We start from the raw sequence: 24059 nt of genomic DNA, 5'->3' as shown, positions 1-24059 counted from the left end.
CCTTTAAAACAAATGCATTTTTGTGGTAAAAGCATAATCACAGCTAATGCAAAAAAGTGACAGAAGATTGAAACTGTCCTTGTAACTACATAGAAACTTTGGAAAAGTCCTGTCAATCACTGCTGCTTTAAAGGCTCACGAGCTGAAGGGGAGATACTAGAAGCCACATCATTTTGTTTCTCAACAGTCAACTGTGAAGAACTCCTTGGGTTAGATACAGCAAAGGACAATGCCGAAAGTGACCTCCATTAACACCCAGAGAGCAAATCTCTACACCAGACCGAGAGAGCAGTGAAGCTGGCACAAGGAGACTGCTTCACCAGTGTGGATTTCCATTTCTCTTCCGTCAGGCCTTTCAACAAAATGTTGATCATGGTTAGTAAAGTTAGACCTAAGATCGCATGATCTGTTACCTAGAGCAAGGCATTGGTCTCTTCAGTGTGGCATTTTTAACCACTTGTTTGTGACATGGTTTATTAACAAAACACTATGAGCAAGAATGCATCTCACGGAGATATCTTATTAAACTAGCTTCCCCCTGACTCAGAATCCAGTTTGAAACGCCCAGAGAAAGAGAATGTTAAGATTTCTTAATGTGCTGCTATAGATTTTAGAGGAAAAAACTTTAATTTCCTGTAATACCAAGAGTTTCCTCTTTTAAAAAGCCAATCAGGTGTGAAGCCCCACATAATGAACCTGCTTGGGTCTATTTGCTTAATCTTTTCTCTAAAGCCCCTTCCTGGCTTCGAAAGAAATAAAAGTTATCCTCTGTTCTCCTGTGGTAACTATGGAAACTCTGTTTTATTAAACTAACCACTTAACTTCAAGGCTTGTGTCGCAGCTAAATGTGTTGTTTTCAGTAAATCTATACTAAACAACCATATAACGTCAAACATTTTTAAAAAAGTTCAAAGGGCACTTGTTGATTCAAAAATGAGGCTTTTTATTATGTAAAGGGAATTTTCTCTACTTAAGCTATTCTTTTTTGCTGAGGAAGATTCACCCTGAGCTAACATCCATTGTCATTCTTCCTCTTTTTTTATGTGAGCCGCCACCACAGCATGGCCACTGACAGACAAGTGGTGTGGTTCCAAGCCCGGGAACCTGAGCTGCCGAACTTCAACCACTAGGCCATCGGGGCTGGCCCTCAAGCTATTTTATGATATAGATTGTTACACAAATGCTTGATATCCTTAGACATTTTCTATTTTTCTTATCCATTTTTAAGAAATTTTTTGGAATTTTTTTCAACAAGTCTGCTGTTTTTCCCAACAGTAACTGTTTGTTTTTCATTAAAATCTTCATGATATTCTATAAATTTGGATTAAGATAAAAGAATAGAGTAATTTATCTTCATTATCTATGAAATATGGAATGGGAGAATTTACTGAAATTTACAAAAAAAATGGCGTGACTCTCAATTGTTGAGGCCAATGGGGCACTGGATTTTTGCAGAATGATCCTTAGATTTTATTTTCACTACAGTGTTTAATTTAATATGGATTCTTTTAATATGAGTACCTTTATCCTAAAAAATTTACTATTATTGGTTCAATACACATTTATCTAGCATGGATTGCTCCATGCTAGACAGTGGGCATTAAAAGGGATATAAAGCACATCTCTTGTCCTCACGAGTACAAACCAGCAAATGGAGGATTCCAACACGATGTGGAAAGTATGATAATGGAGAAAGGCAGAAGGAGCAATGGAAATGCAGGCCTATACCAAACTGGAAAAGCTTCCAGAAAATGATGATTCCTGAAGAATTCATTCCTAGAGAGATTCAGAGGACTTTGACTAAAATAAATAAATGTCCCCAAAGACCAATTGAAAAGATACAAATAGTTAAAAGTGTACTAGGCTTGGTAAAACAATGTATTAAAGCCATATTGTTATATAGTTACACAAGGGTCAAAGGAGACTAGATGGTCAAAATTAAATAGCTAAAATTAAATGTTTGGAATTTGTTGATTTCATTTGTAACTTGCAAAGGAACTTTTCTCTTTGGTGTCAGAACTGCAAAATCCATCTGCTGAAATGTTATTTGTCATTCACGTTGTGGTTCAAGTGGCAGCATCTCACAGCATTCTGTGTCCCAACAGTGTTTTGATGGCACCTCCATCTTGATTACTATGCTCTCCCTGATGGTATACTCACTTGTGTCCATTTTATCTTCCCTGTGCTGGTATAAGCTCATGGAAGCGAGGGGCTGTGTCCTGTTGACTTTCACTGCAACAGAATGTGGCCAGAGTAGGTGCTCAATAGGTTGTTATTGAATTGAGTTGAAATAAGCCAAAAACAATACTCTTCGGATGCTTGAGATATTATTTTATTAATTCTATTTCAATATAGAACATCCCAGACACACAGCATCTGGGCCTCTCTAGATTTTGTCTGTTTGCTGTGCCAGTTAAGGAGAATTTACAATTTTGTCTTCCCTTATGTTGAAAACGTCAGCTTCCAAAATGCAAAGAAGAGCAAGCATGAAGTGTAACATATTTTATGGTCAGATTCTCCCTAATGTTTACTTTTATCTAATTTATATGAAAAATTACAGGTTATGACTTAAATTGGTCCTTTCGTGGGAATAAAAGCTAAAGGTAAAATAGAAATATGGATGGTCTTATTTTTCCAAATTTGGCATGAAAACAAGCTAGGAAGATCTCCAACTTATTTAAACTGTATCTGGTTCCCAGTTTTTATACCTCACTTTTCTTACTCATACTGTGTCAGCATGTCCTGACTTTTATGAATTTGTATTTTATTTTAAACCATGTATATCTATATACTTCAAACTGATGACTTTCATTTTGGAGTTAAAATGGCACTATGAGGAAAGACAAAGGTAATCTATTATTTTTATCAAAATAGAAAAATGACACTGTTTTCTAAATAAATACAGCTCACCCTTACTGAACTCTTATCAAGTGATAGAAACTCTGGTAAGTGCTTACATGTGCTCTCTTTCTGGGTCATCACGACATGCCTATGGGAGGCACCATCAATTTTACAACGCAGAAAGGGAACAAAGTGAGCTCACTGCCTTACCCAGAGCTCACACAGGTTGCAAGAGGTAGAAGCAGGTGATGCCTGACAACCATCTGCATTTAAGCCCTAGGCTCAGCAGTTTTCCCTGCAGCAGGGACCTCACCTTTCATCCACTGACATTCCATTCCTCTCACCCAGGCTCAGTTAAACAGAGATTTGCTAACATTCCCAACAAAGCGTGTACTCATTTGCACCTTGGATGATACAGACACTGTGTTTCCAAAACTATCACGTGGAGAATTTTTTTGGTGTGGGGAAGGGGTATTACAAAGCAGAAGACAGAAATCTCAGAGCTGGTGATAACCATCATTTGGATCCATAAAATGAATATTCCAATTTCTAAAGACTACTTATCAGTCTCGGCCTCTCAAGAAATTTTTTTCCTCTTCATTCAAATACTGGAAATTCTTCATAGGATTTATATTGCCAGCTGTAAAATATATCCCATCTATTGGTTGGCTTATCTTCTGTATTAGTTTTCTATTGCTAGGGTAACAAATTTTCACAAGATTAATGGCTTAAAACAACACAAATATGTTATCTTACCGCTCTGGAGGTCCAAAGTCTGGTACGGTCTCACCAGGCTAAAATCAAGTCAGGCCACATACCTTTCTAGAGACTCTAGAGGAGAATTCATCTCCTTGCTTATCTGGGCTGCTGGTAGACTCCAGTTCCTCGCTGTTATAGGACTGAGGTACTTGTTTCCTTGCTGGCTGTAAACTGAGACCTGTTCTCAGCTTCTAGAGGCCACTGCATTTCTTGGCTCCTGGCTCCCTTCCTCTGTCTTCCAAGCCAGCAATGGTGGGTTGAGTTGAGTCCTTCTTAGGTTGCATTTCCCTGATTCATTTTTCTGCCTTTCTCTTAAGAACCGTGTGATCAACTGGACCTACTCATCTCAAGGCTCTTAATTTAATCACACTTCTTTTGCTATATATGGTAACATATCCACAGGTTTTGGGAGTTAGGACATAGATACCTTTGGGGGCCATTTTTCTGTCGACCACACTCTTTAGCTACATATGTGAAACCTGATTGTGTGAATGCTCCTCATATGAGACAAGTGAAGTCATAAATTAAGATGAACATGTGTATGCACTCCTCAAAGAAATATATGAACATAACCCAAATAACCATGACAATACCAACATTAACAAAATCAAGTATCTTTGGTTGTCCCCTAAAACTAAGTTCCTTAACTTCTCAAGTTTTTGAAGGCCATTGAAAAATAAGGAATTACTTCTCTTTGGAGGAAAAGTTTATTTTTAAATAGTCTTCACTTACCTTCCCTAATATCCATTGGATTTGAACTGGAGAGTTTCCATTGGTACTGATGAGAAGCATCATCAGAGGAAAAATGGAAAGAAAAAAAGAGAAAACTTAATTAAATGGTAATTATCTACAGCTTATTAACTACATAAAACAATCTTTTCAAGTAATTTACAGATTGACTATTAGAGTTTGGGTTGGGGTACCACCAATCTTCAGTAGTCAAACCTAATATTCATTTGAAAGAACTCTCCTTCAACAAGAAAAACAGGTGTCCACTGTTACCAGAAAATGCTTTTCAGATTTGAGCCCTTTTGTGTTTAAGTACATTTGAGAACCTTTTCTAGGGACACACCTGAGAGTGAAAGTGAATTATCAATGACAGTCTTTTTTTTAAAAAAAAAGAATCAGTGGTTTAACACTAATTTCTAATCAGATCCTACAGAAAGGAACAGCCCGCACGGCAGCTGTACTTTTCCCAGGGTTAATTACCTTTCACTGCTCTCTGCTAATGAGTCAGCTGTTCCTGTCATCGCACACTACACTGGTTCATCTGGAGCTCGGGCTGTGGACAAACACCGATTGACAGTCCTATTTACATACGGGGGGGTTTGTTGTGCAAAGATTTCAAAAGGATTTTTTTCAAATCCTTTAATTTTCATGTGTTTCTATGCTAAAAATATTTTTACAAATAAGATTTTACTTGGTCAACTATTCTTTTCCACCCAGGCCACTGGATTCACCTCTCAGTAGATGTAAAATGCCAAATCCTCGGAAAGAGGCAAACTTCATCCCCTCCACAGAAACCTTTGTCTTACTGATGCCTTAGCATCATAACGATGACCCTATTGGGATGAGACAGACCCTTGAAAGTCTGCAACTTCCTTCACTGGTAAAAAGCCTTTCTAAGAGGATTCACTACAGAAAATTAAATTCAAAGGTAGAAAATAACCTAAGATAAAAAGACAAAAAATATCTTAGATTTATTTGTACATAAAAAGTAAATTAGAAAATTGAATTTTAGAAAAAATTTAAACTTGAAAACTATGCTTTCACCTAACACGTCTAGATCATTGTGGTATATATATATATGATATATATATATCAATCATATAAACACACACATATGATTTATTACCCAGATAATGGCTCTGACTTCCATCTCATAATGTAGACACAGTGTGCCTTTATGTGTTTTGGAACACTGCAGCCAAGAGGTTTACACATCTCTTCCCTTTTTTTATTCCAGAAGGAACTGAGGGGGATATACAAACAGTAAAGTATCCACTGAGTTCCACGTTGACAACCTCCAAAGTGCCTCTCAACAGAGGATACTCTCCCATAGTAACTTTCCTGCTCCAAACCTTAGATCGGTGGCTCTCAGATTTTACTATGCATCAGGATCACCTGAGTATCTTGTTACAGTGCGGGCCTGACTCCAACACCCTGGGGGTCACCATGTCTAGTAAGGCTCCAGGTGTTCCTGCTGTTCCGTGAACCACACCCGGAATAGCCAAGGGTCAGAGCAGTGGTTCTCAAACTTGAGCCAGTGTCAGAATCTCCTGGAGGGCTTGTGGAAGCACAGATTACTGATTCGGTAGTCTGGAGTGGGATCTGAGAATGTACATTTCTAACAAGTTCCCAGATGACGCAGGTCCTGATGGTCGGGGAACCACACTTTGAGAACCGTTTCCTTAGACATGCACTAATAAACACAGTGAAGAATCTCAGTCCCTAAAGTCTAAATACCCCACATCCACATGGAACGGAAGCACTTCCACTTTATTCTAGAGCTATTTACTTGCTCTGTTTTTAATATTTTATGATAGAAAGGTACAGATAAAAAGCGAATGTTCTGGCCCATCATTGAAGTACATTCTGAGAACCACTTTATAGCTTATTGAACTTGATCTTCCCTTCAGATGAAGCCATTCATATCAAGAAAGAAACAGCAATTATGTACTTCTTCATTACAGGTGCCATTATCAAATGTAAGCTCACAAATTACAAATCTAAGACTGCACAATATTTAAACTTGCCAAAAACAAATAAAATTTGGGAATGAATTAAAAATTATATCATGAAAACAAATTTCAATGTCAAGCAATGATGCAAATTTCCTTGAGACGTTCTATGTTTTCCCAGCCCTCATAAATTCTGACTTATTTTCTAAATGGTACTACAAGTTTCTCATATACATTATAAGTGTTCTTTTTCAAACATTGCTATTTTGAACACATTATCCTAGAAACTTTGTGAAGGATGAAAAACCTTTTAGTCTAATACTAAAAGTATATTTGCATTGCTGTTCATGTAAATATCTCAGTGATGAAACTCTTACAAGGGCATTTTGCAACGTTGTTCATAGGAATACATATTTTAGAAAGAGGAGAGTACAACCAGTTGGTAATGAGATAAATTATAGAACGAAACATGTTGAGTGTGATTTAGTAAAGACATGAAGGATGATTCTCCAAACAGCAAGTTGCTCACTGAGTGGAAGTTAGGTATGTTAGCATTGATCTGCTCAGGGCAGGGAGAACCATTGAGTGTTCTGAAACAGGAATTTATTAAAGCATACTCCAGTTAAGCTGGGAGAATATGGCTCAGTGTGAGAAATATCAGTAAACAAATGAGAAAGGATTTTAAAGGAATCAATGCTGCTTCCAAATTTTCGCTGCCACTTTTTTGGTTTTGCTATCCCACTGATATTTATTTAATAAAACTATTTTTAAAGTATCAATCTCATCTAAATACAAGAAGATGATAATGTCACAAATAAGGAATTTGATTAATACCATTATAAGCAACCCTCTTGGTATAGAACAGTATTATATAATGAACTCATTAACTTATTTACTCAAATCTCCATTAAGCACCTATTCTTCTGGAGAAGAGGGGAAGCTGTTTATATAAACAGGTGGAGTCCTAGTGAGTGGAGAGGGTTGCATGGTGTGCGCTACACACTAATAGTACAGATATTTCTGTTGTACAAATCGAAGAGGCAATGAAACGAAAATCTTGGAGGAGATGTGGGTGCCAAATTTATTTTTTGGTAACTTGGGAGAAGAACCTGATGGGTTTGATGAGAATTATTCTCCAGAAGTACAAACATCAGGGCATTTAGTTTGAGTACAGAAGAACTCATAATCATACAAATTTAGAATGGAAATACACATTGTTGTCATGGGCTAAGACAACACGTGAATGTCAGGATCCTAACCGATCTCTCTCCTTGGATGGTTTTTAAAACTTACAATGAATCAGATTAAATAATTGCCTTTGGTCATTTGAACATCTGGTTTTCTCCAGTTGTCTCCTGTGATTAATCAGAGGTCAGTACAGTTCACATCAGGCATTTTGTCCTATGCTTATCCAATGCCAGTCTATTATTTTTATTGGTTTTCATTGGCCAATTGGTTTCCCTCTCTCTCTCACAGTGTTTCATTAGCTGTGGCAGATTACTGAGGGAAGCTGACCTTAGTTTTCTGTCAGAGGTAACAGACTACATATTTTTTGGCTACATTAAATTTTTCCAAAGAAGTGTGTGCCCGAAAAAAATGCCTAGGAGGGCAGGCCCAGTGGTGTGGTGGTTGAATTCATGCATTCCACTTCACCAGCCCGGGGTTCACAGGTTCAGATCCTGGGCAAGGACCTGCACGCCGCTCATCAAGCCATGCTGTGGCAGCATCCCATATACCAAATGGAGAAAAATCGGCACGGATGTTAGCTCAGGGACAATCTTCCTCAGGCAAAAAGAGGAGGATTGGCAACAGATGTTATCTCAGGGCCAATCTTCCTCACCAAACAAAAAAAAGAAGAAGAAAAGAAAATGCCTTGGAAGAATTATGGAATCCCCGCTTTTAAAGACCTAATTTATACAATGTGTCTTCAAAGTGAATGACAAGAACGCTCATGAAATGAAGGCTTTCCCTCAGAGTAATCTGGGTAGATTTCCTTTCATCTTGTTCCCTCCTCCTGCCCCAAGTCTGGGTTCTGTGTTCCCATAGGAAGCTATGCTTATGCCTATCATAGAACCTGGCCCATCATAATGAACCACTGTTGATATGTTCATCATCTGCTCTAGATTGAAAGCTCCTGCAAGACAAGGACAATCTCCTCTCTGCTTCCCTTCAGAGTCAAGGTACTCAGTGAGAGTGTTGACTCTCTGAGTATCAGTTATTAAGAAAATAGGGAACTATGATGAGGTCACTGCCTCTGTGATATGAGTTTTAGGAAAACAATGGATCAAATATTTAGAGATAAAACATGAAAATATTCATAGCATGTAGCAAAAAGTTATACTTGTGAAAACACAGTTTAGATTACCTTATAAAAATGTAATGGTTAAAGTAGATTATTGTATTATTGATGTTATATTTGAAAACTAGTGAAGCAGAAAAAAAATCTTATGAACAGTTTACTTGTAAATTGAGATTAATTTTACAAATAAAAAATAGACAAAAAGTATATGTAATACTACTATATCCTTAACACATATAATGATCAACTTTAATTCAAAGGGAGGGGGTGTTAAAACTTAAGGACTTTCATTGCCAGCTCAATCACATGTTAAAATCAAAAGAGTGACTGGCATGTTACAAATGCCTAAAGAAACCAAATTGGGAATTCTTAAAATACCATGAAATAAAATAAACAGATAATAGAAGAAACATAATTTATCGTGAAACTATAAATGAACATGCTGAGAGACTGATCTCACATTGGGTAGTGGTAGCGGTGAGGAATGAACTAGCAGACGATGCTATAAGTGATCTGAAGGAGGCAGAAGGTACAAACAAAATCAGAGGCGGCTTTCAGCAGTAGCTGCTGTTAATTGAGCACCGACGCTGACTCACCCACTGGATTAGGCATTTTGTGGTTCTATTATCTTATTTAAGTCTCGAAACAACCTAAGGAGGTTCACATTATTACTCCCAATTTAAGTTGAGCGAACATGGGTCACACTGTTAGTAAGAGCTAGTATTCGAAGTCATGTCTGATGCCAATGTTTTTCCTGCTATGTAGCACTGGCTGAAATGGCTGTATGAAGCTACACAACTGCGTGTCTTTCTTTGATCAAACCACAGAAAGACCCACAACGATAGAATGGGAGCTTGAGGAATGTGACCTTTTGTGTTGCAGTTAGACTGGATACAGACTGGATAGAGCGTTTAGAAAATCAGCAATAAATGCGAAGATAATGGAGTCACTGAAGTATGGTAAAAATCAGAAAACTGATACGTGGGAAGACAGTGACAGATGACCTGGGAAATGCTTTGTTGATGACTGAACACCCTGAGTACTGGCCCAAGGCAGCAGATTTAGAGTGGTGGCACGCTTTGTCTCCACTAACACCAACCCAAATTTGAACCTAACTCTGACAGTGGCTAGTTTTGTGGTCTCGGAACTGTATGCAACCTCCCTAATCTTCAGGTTCTTCATCTTCCTCCCTCCTCATGTGAGGATTACATGAGATGTCACAAATAAAAGGCATAGCACACAGTAGAAATTCTGTAAAATTCCATGATCCAAAAACAAATCATTTCTTATGCAAAACCTACAGGTAGGTAGTACCCAATTAATAACCCTGTGTAGTCATGGTGAGGACATGTGTTGACGAGACTGATTAAATCTTTGGAAAGTAAATAGTCCATTTTCTTCAAGAGAACACGTACTTAGGAAAATTCATTAAGTATTCATTCAAAAATATTTATTGACTTTTTTTCTTCTTTCTCTGTATGAGCTACTGTTATAAATGCTATATATATATTATATATTAACTCAATCCACACAAGAACTATATGAATCAGGAGTTATTAATTGTTCCTATCCTTCAAATGAGGAGATTAAAACACAGAGACGTTAAGCACTCGCCCAGAGTCCCACAGCTAGTGAGGAGCAGCACAGGAATTGACCCCACAGCATATGTGTAAGCACAGCAGTCTCTCCTCACCAGAAGGTGGGGGATGAAGCAGCAGGAACGGACAACACAGATACTATATTTCAGTGTGGGAGCCAAACCAAAAGGCCAGGAACAATAAGCATACAATGCAATTTAAAGCAGGGATAAGCGCTAAGGAAAATAATGTAGGCTAGAAGATGGGGAGTATTTTGAACTGAGGTAGGAATAATCTTTGTTCATTTGAGAAGGAGTATAAGAACCGTGTGCCCAAGGTGAAAACAGTTAGAGCTCTTGCATCTAGAACATATAAAGAATGATTGCAACTCAATAATAGAAAGACAAATTATCTGATTAAAAATGGGCAAAGGGCACAGAATAGACATTTCTCCAAAGAAGGTATACAAATCGCTGATAAGCACATGAAAAGATGCTCGGTATCATTCGTCTTTAGGGAAATGCAAATCAAAACCACCATGCGATAGCCCTTTACACCCACTAGGATGGCTGTAATGAAAAAGACAAGGTGCCAGCCTGGTGGCCTTGTGGCTAGGTTCTCGCACTTCGCTTTGGTGGCCTGGGGTTTGCAGGTTTGGATCCTGGGCACGGACCTACGCACCACTCATCAGGCCATGCTGTGGCGGCATTCCACATATGAAATAGAGGAAGATGGGCACAGATGGGCACAGATGTTAGCTTAGAGTCAATCTTCCTCATCAAAAAAAAAAAAAAAAAAGACAAGAATAAGTGTTGGTGAGGATGTGAAAAAATCAGACCATCATACAGTATTGATGGGAAAGTAAAATGGTGCAGCCACATTGGAAAATAGTCTGTCAGTTCCTCAAATGGTTAAACATAGACTTACCATATAATCTAGCAATTCAAATCCTAGGTACATACCCAAGAGAAATGAAAACACATATGTCCACAAAAAAAACTGTACTTGAATGTTCATGGTAGCATTATTCATAACAGTGGAAAAGTAGAAACAACCCAAATGTCCATAAACTAATGAATGGATAAATGAAATGTGGTATATCCAATCAATGGAATATTATTCAGTGATGAAAAGGAACCAAATACTGATAAATGCTAAAACATGGATAAGCTTTGAAAACATTATGCTAAGTGAAAGAAGCCAGTCATAAAAGACCACATATTGTGTAATTCCATTTATATGAAATTTCCACAATAGGTATATCTACAGAAACATAAACTAGATTAGTAGCTGCCTACAGCTTGGGGCAGAGAAAGGACTGGAGAGTGATGGCTAAGGTGTGCAGAGTTTCCTTTTTGGGAAGAAAATGTTCTAAAACCAATTTCAGTGATGAATGTATAACTCTGAATATACTAAAGACCATTGAACTGGACACTGTAAATGGGTAAATTGTACAGCATGTGAATTACATCTCAATAAAGATGTTTTTAAAAAGCAGGTAGAGCCATAGAAACCCTAGTCAGGAGTTTGCATTTTATTTTCAGTGTGATAGGACACTCTTGGACAGCTTTGAGCAGAGGAGTGAAAGTGGGGAAATCAGTTTCTAGGTCATGGTGGTCCTCTGGGTGTGAGACACTGGTAAAGGTAGAGAGGAGGCTAACAGTTGAAGCTCTATCCCTAGTATAAAACAAGGAAAAACATGAAAAGAAGAGATAGTAAGAGCAGAAATGTTATCTGCTGCCCGCTCTGATCCAAAGTCACTACTCCCGACTGTCCGACATGTGTCACCCATGGAGAGAAGCCAATCTCCCCCTCTCCCACTCTTTGTACTCCTTGCTCCCTACAGCTCCAGATGGAAGGATGCTCTCCACCTCCCCTCAACACTTCCCAACTGTGTACACCTTTTAAGACAACTCAAATCCAAGAGGAAAATCCCTATCTCTTCTGGTTCTCCTTAGTCTTCTGAGTTTCTATGCCAATATCAATTATAAATGACATTTAGGAGTCAGAATCTTTTGTTTTTAATAATATGACATAAATATAATAATTAATAAAAACTATCATGTTAAAGGCACTTGCAGTTTAAAACCATTTCACACAGAGTTAATATAGAATTTTGCTGCCTAACTTTACAGAAAATTTTGAGGCTATCAGCTCTGAATGGTCCTAACATCTCATCTTTACACGTACAAACATATTTCTATCCGCATCGACTCCCATCTCCTAGCTCTGCTCTTAGAGGCAGAGGCTCTCTCCTTCTTTCTAAGATAGGCTCTCCAGTGGGCTCTACGATGTTTGCTTCCTACTTCATCTCGTTTGTTTTTCTTCCATATCTTCAAACTTTTCAGATGTCTTATCTCTTCTGATTCCTTCTCTTCAGTATATAAACATATTTCTCCTCTATATATTGCTCTCTCTGTTCTTCAGCGTCAAACTCCTTAAGATTCCCAGAGACTTTTTTTTCTCATGTTACCTTCCCTACACAGCTCACAGCATTCTGGCTTCCAACCTCTGATTCCACGGAACTTTCTCTGGCTAAGATAACCAGTGCCCTCCTATTTGGTATATCTAATCGGGTATTTTCAGTCTATTTGCTGAGCAATTAACACTATCGCTCGATCTTTCCTTGAGAAACAGTTTATGTCTTTGTTTTCTGTCATTCCTGGGTTTTTTCAGCCTTCTCTAAATTCCTTCTTTGTTGGTTTTCCAATTCAATAGGAGTATTCCCCGAGGGTCCTAATTTTGGTCCTTTTCTCACTCTATATATTTTCCTTGGAAACTACATCTTTCCATCCCAGATCTCGCTCTTGAATTTCAGATCCATTGATCAACTGTACACTCAGCATCACCACCTGGTTGTTTCGCACTCAACATATACATCATCTTTTCCTCCAAATACCCTCTTCCTTCTGAATCTCTTATCTCAGTTAACCATCCACCCTGTAATCCAAGCCAGATGGCTGTCATTTATGATTCTTGACCAGTTTTCAAATCTGTGTCCTGGGCTTGCCTCTTGCATAGCACAGTCCCACTGTATTGTGAATGCCAGTTTGCTTGTGTCACCTGCTGTGGTATGAGATCTTACAGTACTTGGGTCTGTATCTTCACTGCTTGACACAGCTGCTGGGATATAGCAGGTTCTCAATAGTTTATTGAATGGATGGATTCAAGCCTCTTTCAATGCCTGTTCTATGAAATCTTCCCTGATGCTACCTCTAAGGAAAGGTGATCATTCTATTCTATAGGCCATAACTTTATCTTTTAGAGGAAACATAGAATTGACTATGCCTGGTCAGATGCTCAGCCCCACATACATCAAGACTGAGTGGAATTGCATGTGGCCACAGCTTATTTTTTTTCGCACAGGCCACGGTGGTCTACAAGCGTCTCCCACCACATGAACAATGACCCAAACGAGGCTGGGAGCTTCGCCTACACTGCTGTCCTCTACTCTGGCTCACAAAGTCCATGGGGACAGACGCCATGTCTTACACTCATTCTCTATACTCTGGTACCTTCTAGGCACATCAATATTTCTTAGTCATCTGATGGTACAGAACCTAAATAACCTCTTCACAATTTTCTAGTGCTGATATTTATATTTTTTTACCTCACTCTCCTGGATACTTTAGTACATATAAAACACAAACAATATCTTAAATCATATCCAGCCAGAATAAAGTATTTTAATTTCTTATGAACTTGATGTGGCATCTACCTAGGGAGAGTTCTATTGTGATTGAAATTCTTCATTCTTCTGTTCATTCTTTCTTTTAACAAATACTTGTGCATTTCTCAATATGTTCAAAATTTCTCTGCTAGATGCTGGGAAGAATAAAATGATATTAAGTACAGTTTCTCTTCTAAAGGATTTTTGTCAAACCTCATTAGCTTGACTCTTTTTACTTAGTATTATATTTTCAACATAGTATTTGTAAAAGATTAAAAAATGCTTTCGGTTAATCTTCTATAATAATTTAAGGAAACTATATGAGTATTATAATAGTAACTGCCTAATTAAGATCTAAAATACAAAAATAAATACTACAATGTGTCTAAACATATTCGTAACCTGTAATCTATGTTTCCAAACATTTTTTAAGCAAAGTAAAATCATAACAAGCCCACAGAGGACAGATGTGTGGTGGTTGGTGCACACTACCCAAGGCCATAGTGGTGAGGCCAGTCGGGGCCCTGACACAGCAGTCATGGAGGCCCAGGAGGCTGCAGTGCCCCTCTGTGGGGGAGTCCCATCTATACAAGGGGGATGATAGCAGACCTCACCCTACAGGCTGTTGCTCTGGCTGTGATGGTTGTGAGAATTAAAAGAATTTACAGATGTAAAGTACTTAGAAGAGTGGTTGGCAGTATGTCAGTGCTATATTATTATTATACTATAAAGAAATAATGTCTTCTGCTTGACATGAAAATACTCAGAGAAAGAATTCAATTATCAGATGTTTCTAAGTATCTATGTTTATGCTTACAGAGCTGAGATTTCTGGCTGTTAGGCCAAATGTTTAACTTTTGATCTGATGTTTAGAATCGGAGCTACTGCTCATATGGTTCTTAGAACAGGCTACTTCTGATATCAAGGTTAATTGCATACTAAATATGTTATGTCTTAGAGAGGTATAATGACGGCTTATGCTGTCTCAGAATTATTTTTCAAATTCACGGGATGTTTTAATCACAAAAAGTTCATAGAATTATGTAATTTGAGGAATGAAAAAGACCCCAGGGATCACTAGTGTAACCCTTGATGTGACAGATGTTATCTATAAGGAAAATAAAGCAACTTGTCAAGTCACTTGATCAGGATCATTCAACTACTTAATGATATTTAACTATGACTGGAACCCAGATGTGCTTGGGACCCAGTGTCATTTGACACTATGTTGCTGACACTGTTTTTTTCCTATACTTTGTGCCCAGAGACCATGTAGCATAGGGAGAGATTAAGAGCATGGGTTTGAGGAACAGTTAGATTTGGGCTCCAGCCTCTATCCTGCTGATGACCCAGGCAAAAACATCTGAATGTCTCTCAGTCTGTTGCTTCATCTGCAAAAAAGGTGTACGAATGAAAATATTATAAGTATTAAATTATATAATAAATGTAAAGAACACAGTGCCTGGCACAGTGTAAGCACTCAGTAAATGTTAAGGATTATTATTATTATTGTCATATGTATCATCATTGTTATGAAAAAAATTCATATGTACAATGTTCGTACCCGAAGCTCTTTTTCTTATTTGCCAAACCTAAGAAATATTGGGTTGATGATTTAACAGGTGTGTGTATGTGTGTGAAAGAGAGAAAGAGATGGACGGGGGGATGTGCATATTTCCATTACTTGACAAAGCCAAGCCCTGGGATCCTATGGCTTCTTCAACTTCCTCTCAGCTTACTTGCAGTCTGCTGCAATAAGGCCTATATACCCACTCTAATCTGCAAAACTTGACTCTTGGAATCCCATGGTTGATAAGGTTTCATTATGGAAGAAACATTTCCAAGGAAGTAAGTGAATCAGGTATGGAACATCACCAAACTTCCAATGTTGATGGTAGCAAAGAAGGGCCACAAAGAGATACCTGCCATGGGAAATCTGGTCAGTATGTGATTTCACACAAAAAACACTTGGAAATTCGACCTTTGAACCAAAAGGTCTGTAACAAAATGTACAAACTGTTCTACAACCTGAAATCTATGGCTGGAAGGTTATTCAATTGAATGTGAGTATTTCAGAAAAATAAAACCAGTGGAATATTCTATTAGTTCACAAAGTCTAGACGAAATATATTAATTTACCTGTGAAAACCAATGAAAGCAATATTTGGAAGGGTTTTTTTCATTTGTTTGTTTTGTTTAGACTTAGAACCTGCCTTTCAGGAGTAAAAGGATAGAGCTTTAATCCCCAGGAAAAAATCCCAAATACATCATAGAAACTAGGATAATCCTTCATGAAGTCAGAAGCAAAAAAAAAAGGAAAAAATAACTTCCTCTACCATTAAAAATAACCACAACAGCAACCCTGATCCATTCTTTCATTTCCTCAGGTCTGACATTCTGCAGATGACCGCCCTTATTTGTCCCTACATGTTTTCCAAAATATAAAAGTGAAATAGAGTCCCAAGGGCACTGTACTTGAAAGGTTATGAGAGTTAGAGAATTTTAACCATGCCTGCCAAATCAGCAGATGGCTTGTGATTATAATTATATGCATCAATAAAACGAATAATCTTTACAAAATTTGAATTTCTACTAAAGTAAGGGATTTAGTAAGCAGATGCAACAGAATGCATTTTCTTTAACCCTTTTGGTAGACACTGGTATCTTTCACACAAAAAAGATCAAGAGCTCTGCACATAATAGGTTGTATACTATAATTTTTGCCCCCTTTCTAGAGTAGTCATATTGTCAGCCTCAATCTTTTCTTGATTTCATTTTCTTCTTGAGTATATTTCATCTTCACCCCATTTTCACCCTTCAAAATGGAAATGTTAAGACTAATTCCCTACCATTGTTTGATAGTTGAAAGAAGAAAATTTAAAAGAGGCAAATACCTTCATTCTAATTCATACCAAATATACTATAGAAACAAAAGAGCAAACAGTGGATGCATCCTTCTAGCTGATGGTATTCTTTTACAAATTAGGTTTTCAATAACAAAATTTTTCATTTTTTGTTTTCTTATTCTCTTTAATCTACATTCCAGGAATGAAAATACTGTTTATTCTATTTAAATAATAAACCATTTCATTTCAGTCTGGTTCTGCATAACATTATAAGTAAAGATAACTAAGTTTTGTCTCATGCCAAGCATGAATTCACTCGTATAGAAATTGGATACGTATATGATATATCTGAAAAAAAAGGATGAGGTGAGGTTTACACACTGGACTTTAGCCATGTTTCCTTCATGAGGAAAAACTCAAAATTTGGGAAATTAAATAACTAGCTATGTTACCTTTAAATTTTGGGAAAGGTGGAGAAAATGTACCACAAAAATTTGCATACTTATTTTTTTATGAAATTGTAATGTAAATGTTTTTCATGGAATTACCAAGCATAACTCTTCATTATATTAGTATATCAATTAACATATTTTTTACTCCAACAAATATAATATTTAGGAATATTCAGAGAACATGTGTTTTGTGCAGGTATCTCTAGCACTTGCATATTTACATTATATAAATCAAATAAATTAAAATATTCAGATCTAAAAGCTATTATACTGTTCAGTTAATATTATTTAATAGTATTAATAAGACTTTGAAGGCATTGACATTTCTGTGGGTCAACACAATTTACGTGTTTATACAAAATTTATGAGATCAGAAATTCTTTTTAGCAACAAGATTCTTTCAAAGTTGCAACTATCAGAACAAATATTCCTACAATCAAAATCTGAACAGTTAAACCCAAAAGGCAATAAATTCTTTCCTGAAAGCTTGTAAATTTGATGCAACATTTAACAAAACAATATTCAAATATTTGTAAAGAAATTCAAGTATTTCAGAGTTCATTGGAATGGAATTTTAAAATATTCAGCAATAAAATATGTTCAAGTTCCTTTATGTAGGCGATAAAATAAAATACTTTCTAATCATAATGTCCTTGAAGAGGGAATTTTTTTTGATGAAGTCCAAAGTATCAATTAAAAGAAAAACCTTATGAAATAAATCCCAAAGGGGCAAAAAATAAAGATATTAATTTTAAAAAAGAGAAATGGGAAGTAAACCTAATAATCTTAGTAGATAAAGACCTTTGCTATAAATAAATACTTAAATCATAGATATTCTTTTTTGAAATTGGATGAAATTAATTATTTCTCCTTATAGAAAGTTTAAGTTGAAATGTAATGAAATTTTAATGTACACTTCTGATTGCTATTAAATAAAACTATGCATAATAAGCCAATTTAATCATATATACTTAATATACACTTAGCATTTTTAACTTGTTACCTCAGACTTGATATGAGCTCTCAGCCACGTAAAATGGAATTTTCACAATCCTTCAAGGAATCTCACAAAATTTAGGGCTCTGAAAGTGAAAACGAGAAAGAATTCTGTGGTGGTGGAAGCAATTGTGTAGGAAGTATATTACTTGATATTGGCATGTCCACTCACTGTCTCAACCTCCAAGGGAAAGATAAAAAACCAAACACTTCTTGAACACCTGTGATATACCAGGGTCTTTAGGTACATTATCTTCTTTAATTTTCACAGAAGTCCTAGGGCAAGATTCACCAACCCCTATCTAACAGACCAGGACACCGAGGCCCAGAAAAGTTAACTAACTTATCCAGGAGCACAGATTTTGTAAATGGAAGAACCAAGTTTCAAACATAAGAACTTGAGAAGGGAGTGTCGTAGATTCTTTTGTCACTTTGTCACTCATATGGCATTTACCATGACTGCCTTATTCTCCAGGAAATGTTTTGTAGTTCTTCTTAGATCATGACGTTCTGGGGGGTGTGGGGGACGAGGTCCCTATATTAACCCCAGCACCTAGTACAGTCTTTTGAACCAAGTAGTTTTTATATTACTTATTTGTCAAATAAGTAAATCTGAATAAAAGTTCAGTAATATAAAGTTTCCTTCTTTCAACAGAAATTAAGTTCCTCACATTTCTTTAAAGAAAAAAGTTATACAGCAGATAAAACCATTTTCTTACTGTATTTTCATAGTCAAATTTTTGAAAATCTCTTAAATTCAAGACCAATATTGGTGGAAGCAAGTCCACATAAACTAAATGTAATAATCTATGCCCTCTTATCTTAATTACAACACGGCCCTATTTTGTTTTAAAGAATGACAATCACATTTCTGTGAAAGTAATTCCACCCGGTTTTATCCACAGTGATGCAACTAACGGACTTCAGTCAAGTCTGCTCACCCTTTGCTTGTACTGGTGAGGGCAGGGGTAAAATATTTATAGCATCCAAAAGGGTTGTGTATCTGAATTCACTCCTGTATAAACATGATGAACATTAGCAACTATAGAAAAATAAATTATAATACATGAGATTCAAATTTAAAATGTTCAGTAGAGAAAGATAACCTAATTTATCTGTAAAGCCTGAGTGACTAGTTGCATAACTCTGCCTTAAACTAAAATTGTTAGGTAGCAATTGTAGCCATTTTCAGACAGCTTGCTTTTTCCATGATTTCTACCACATTAAAGGCATGATGATGAGATTACATATTAGAAAAATCTGACTTTAGTTAAATCAAAGTATATCTTCCCTATCTATTTTTACTTAAAATTAACAAGACACTATTATACCACTTTATTCACAAAATCTATTTCCTTCTAAATTCTGGTTACTATAAAAATAATACTTAGGGTTTGTAATACTTGGTATATGTTATATACTATACACATATAGACTTAAACAAGTTATACAAATAAAACGAAGGTTGGGAACACATTTGGAAGAACAAAAGTAATTCAGGACAAAAAAAAAAGTATGTGACCTCTGATCACCCAGACCATATTATGAGCCTCTGTTAGGAATCTCTCATGAATGCTAATAATTAGCGATTTAGTCTGTGTCATAATATTTCTATATTCTTATATAAATAAAAATGTTTCAGTGCAGGTAATGCAAGTTAGCAAGCTGATTTCCATACAATATGGAGAGTTTTAATTCATGAGCAGATGACTATGACATCCCATTCTAATATTAAATAACAGTGTCTTTAAAAATTGAATCCAGACACTGATATTATGAATCCACATATTTTAAAACACCACACTTATGTTAACAATACTTTTTAAAATGTTTTAAATAAGATTGTCAGAGTTTATTAAACCACTGACAATCCACTTAGCTGACAGTTTTTAGAATAAAATATTTAATTTACCTGAATGTCTTGTTACAATATCATCCTCTCTTGAACTAAACATCCTCTGAGCACACAAGTCTAAGGCAGACAGACATTTCAGCAAGGCAAATAAGACTTTCTGGCAACTTCCTGTTGCCATATTTCTCTAAAAGGATCCTGCAATGTTATACTTCAATACTGCAAATGCATTTTTCCAAGGGACACAGTAAACCAACGCTGCTCAGTGTCAGATGGCTTTGATTTTTTTCCCAAGTACAGCAAGCAAATAACCTCTAATCCTATTCAATATTACAGATTCACAGCAATGATTTTATTTGCAGATTCAAGAGAAATGGAATACACAAAGAAAAGAGGAGCTTTTATTTTCTTGTTTTGTTGGGTTTGATTGATTGATTTTTAAGATATTGATCAAGGAAATGGTTATCCCATATATGATATTAAATACATATTAGCAGATGGGACAATCTTACATTGATAAGAACGAACTTCACTGCGCACAGTCATCCCCCAGGTTTCCATTATCTTTTAAAAGCAGCAGGACTAACTAAAATGAAAGTTGCTTCATACATCTGAAAGTTTTTCAAACCTGAACACACACCTGAATGGTAGTCATTTGTGAAAGCACCATTTCTCCAACAAATAGCCTACATCTCAAACCCAAGTTCACTTGCATTTTGGGGTACACTTTACTTTTGAAATTTAAAAACTTTTATGAAACGGCAAAACAAAACAACAATAGCAACAACATAAGAGCATTGATCACAGAAGCAGTATTTCGAGAAGTGACAGCAAAATCCCTTCATTCTGACCTACTTGTCGACAAACGGACTTTCAGCCCCTCGGTTAGGCTAAGATTTGTTCTACTTTCTCCCTAGGGCTTAATTGCCAGACTGACTTACCGGTGCCTCCTAGCCTTTGTTCTGCCTCTCACGCTGACATCAGGGAAGCAGTGATGTAGAATACAGCAGGGGTGGGCTAGGTCAGTCCAGTGTTTGTGTCGTTGTGTGGTGTGCAGGGACACTCTGTGATACTCTAGTGAGCTGCTAAGCTTTTTTTGTAGGCTTTGTGTCATTTACTTAACGACCAATCTCATTAGCTGCCAGGGTACAATGGGCTGATGCATTTTCTATGTACATACTCTACACAGTGACCCTCAAGGTTGCCGAAGGTCTATTTAATCAGTCAAATGCTGAATATATTTGCAGTAAATCACTAAAAAAAGAAAAAAAATATGGGACTACAGAGGTATCTTACAGGCTTACTATTTACGGGTGGTTATTTGCAGGTAATAAAATGCATGCATAGTTAGCCAAAACAAGGGTAGAGCAGAGGGACATGAATTATCTAGTTTGCACTGGTGACCTTAATTTTAGGAAACTTTCAGAATCCAAGATATTTTTTCTTTGCAAGGAACCCTGATTTGAAATCTAATTTCTGTCTTAGTTTAATCATATTAGCAAAACAAAAAAGAATTGCTTTCTTTAGCAGTTTTTCCTTGCTCTAAAGGAACCCCCACCTCAGTCCTGCCCCCTGCCCAAGCAGCCTCAGAACTGGCAAAGTTGCATTTATGCCCTCTTTCAGTTACAAGGTAAAAACCCTTCTAACTCCTATGAAAAATGAAATGCTGAGAGCACGATGAACGACGGCAGCTGTCCATAAGTGTCAGGGAGCGTTCTATTGTCCAGCCCGTCCCTGGGTAAAATGAATACTTTACAGCAGAGGCTGTTCAGCTTGGCTGAAGAGTATGGGGAGAAGGGGAGGAGGTCACTGGAGATTTCGCACACTAATTTAATCTGGGAAAAGGACAGGCTCTGCATCTCCCTTGAACAGACTGGCAGCAATCTGGGCCCCCACACAACTATCTCCTTTTGCCTGTGCTCTATTTATTCCTTATCTCTGTTTACCAACCGCTAGGTCCCTTTCATTCACACCACGAGGCCGTTTTCCTACTATCAGTCAGCAGCTGACACTGTGGAAGAGCCTCAAAGGCAAAAAAAAAAAAAAAAAAAAGATCAAAACTAAACCAAAGCTGTATAAACAATGCAACAGTAGAAGTAAATGCATAAACCCTGATTCTTAACCCAACCCACAGGGTGCAAACAGAACCTTTAGAGTAAATCCAACAAACCCAGAACAGTGAGCTATGGGCCACAGAGAAAGAAAAGTCAAAAACCATTCATGAAATTGCCGTCCTAAAAGCATTGCTAAAATGTGTGCTGGCTGCTGAAGCAGCCTTGCTTTCAGGGATGTTCTTATCTCTATCATGGATCAGTTGACTGGCAGCCAGGAAACATTTACCTTGCTCAAAAAGGTGAGCTATACATTTCTAAGGGAAACCTCACTCTCATTAAAATGCTAGCGGATAAAAAAGTCCACCAACATGATTATAAGTTAAAGGGACTTCAACAACACTAACTTTTCCAATATCTCATGATGTTGATTCAATTTAAACAATTCAAGAACCTGGGCATCAAACCTCCATTATTTTTATATAAAGATACTGAGCAGTCTAGCTCAGTATCTGTGCAATCTAGCTCACAAAATCTTTTCTCCATGTATTATGTCAAAGTGATCAACATAGCAGAGGAGTTGGGAAAAGACTACTTCATGTACAACTTTTTATTTTTTCAAGTACTCTGCAGGGCGCGAGTGAAAACAGAGACTGGAGCAACTAGTTTGAAGTGCAGAGAGAAGAGAAAACAAAACAAGTGTTATTTTGAACCTTGCAACTTTTGAGTAAACATGAATTTTGAATCTCAAATATACTTACATTATCTCGAATATTAGATAATTTTGAATATTTCAACAAATGGGAGGATGCCACTTAATATAAGTAGTTCATGCAAGTGATTTAGAGTACGTATTGACTCTGAATATATATGATTCAGAATACATTTATGTACATATTGTATGCATAGATACATGCACTGCTGCCCATATGTACATACACAAAATGAGAAAGTACGTAATTTCTAATGCCTGAAGTTCCCTAGATTAAAAACCATGACTTACTTTAAATTTCCCTGAGTTTTTCTATCATTGAAATGATTGGAAATGATTGGTTATTGTCATAAAAATCAATACCGTATTGACTCAATCACTAAGACCTTTACCAAAAAGGAAGACAAAATGGAGCTCATTATCTGGGATGATCAATTGGACCAGATTTCAGTTTGTGTTTTCACCTATATGCATTATGAGCAATGAAGTCTTTACTACTTGGATCCTTTTTTCCAAATGAATTAATGAATTAAATTTATCCTTTCACCAGCTGCTAGGCAGCAGATGGAACCATTTCTGAAGCCTTGTTGAATTCAATCCATAAAACTCATTTCCTAGGATTAGCAGTCCAAAGTTTCTTTTAATGTTTATATACCACTTGGGATTTTGAATTTCATGATGTTAAACTTTCAATTTAACTATTCTTTTTGCATTTCATATCAAACAATTATGATCTTTTGGATTTCTATAGCAGACATGGCAGGTCACATAAGGACAAGAATTAATTTCAAGAGCAATAAAGTCATGCAAGTTACATTTTTTGATGTTTGTTCACATTGCTCTACTACCATGGAAACTATTTGCACTGCGCTTTTATATTAACATCAACCTAAAGAATTATGTATTTAATAGCTTGTGATTTTCATTTGTTTGCTCATAAATACTTTCAAGCTGCAACCAGGAACATTCATTAGCATTTTGGAAGTTTAAAGTTTTGCAATTTAGTTATAAGAGTGAGATTGTTATATTATCTGCAAGTAACTACTGTATACATCAGGTTAATTTAACTAATATAATTTAATCCTGACCTTTAAAAATGGTAATGAAGCTAATTAGAGTACGTAGATATGCATTTCATAACAGTTAACTTAAGAGCATGCTACCATGGACAGCTCCTAACATTTCTATTCTTTTCTAGTTAACTTGCACTTACAAATGTCTAATTTAAGAAGAACCAGGAAACTTTAAATCTTACTTGTTCGTGTTATAGCAGAATATAATGGCCACTCTTCAAAAAATGAAAAAAAGGGACTCCTTTAAACA

At 36.6% G+C, this 24059-nt stretch overlaps 1 protein-coding gene across 1 annotated transcript in view; it reads right to left on the bottom strand.

Moving 5' to 3' along the window:
• Positions 1–18203, bottom strand: part of LOC101387156 (ST18 C2H2C-type zinc finger transcription factor) — a 118284-nt gene extending 100081 nt beyond the window's left edge. Inside the window, exons 1-2 of the mRNA XM_014791527.2 lie at positions 18129–18203; positions 4333–4378 (exon numbers count right to left, since the gene is read on the bottom strand). The gene's annotated coding sequence lies outside the window, so the exon portion shown is untranslated. The remainder of the gene's footprint in view (positions 1–4332; positions 4379–18128) is intronic.
• Between the last annotated feature and the right edge of the window lie 5856 nt (positions 18204–24059).

Source organism: Ceratotherium simum, chromosome 31, assembly GCF_057802395.1.
Source record: "Ceratotherium simum simum isolate JZ-2026a chromosome 31, ASM5780239v1, whole genome shotgun sequence".
Classification (NCBI taxonomy): domain Eukaryota; kingdom Metazoa; phylum Chordata; class Mammalia; order Perissodactyla; family Rhinocerotidae; genus Ceratotherium; species Ceratotherium simum.
This window is presented reverse-complemented; position numbering and strand designations above follow the sequence as displayed.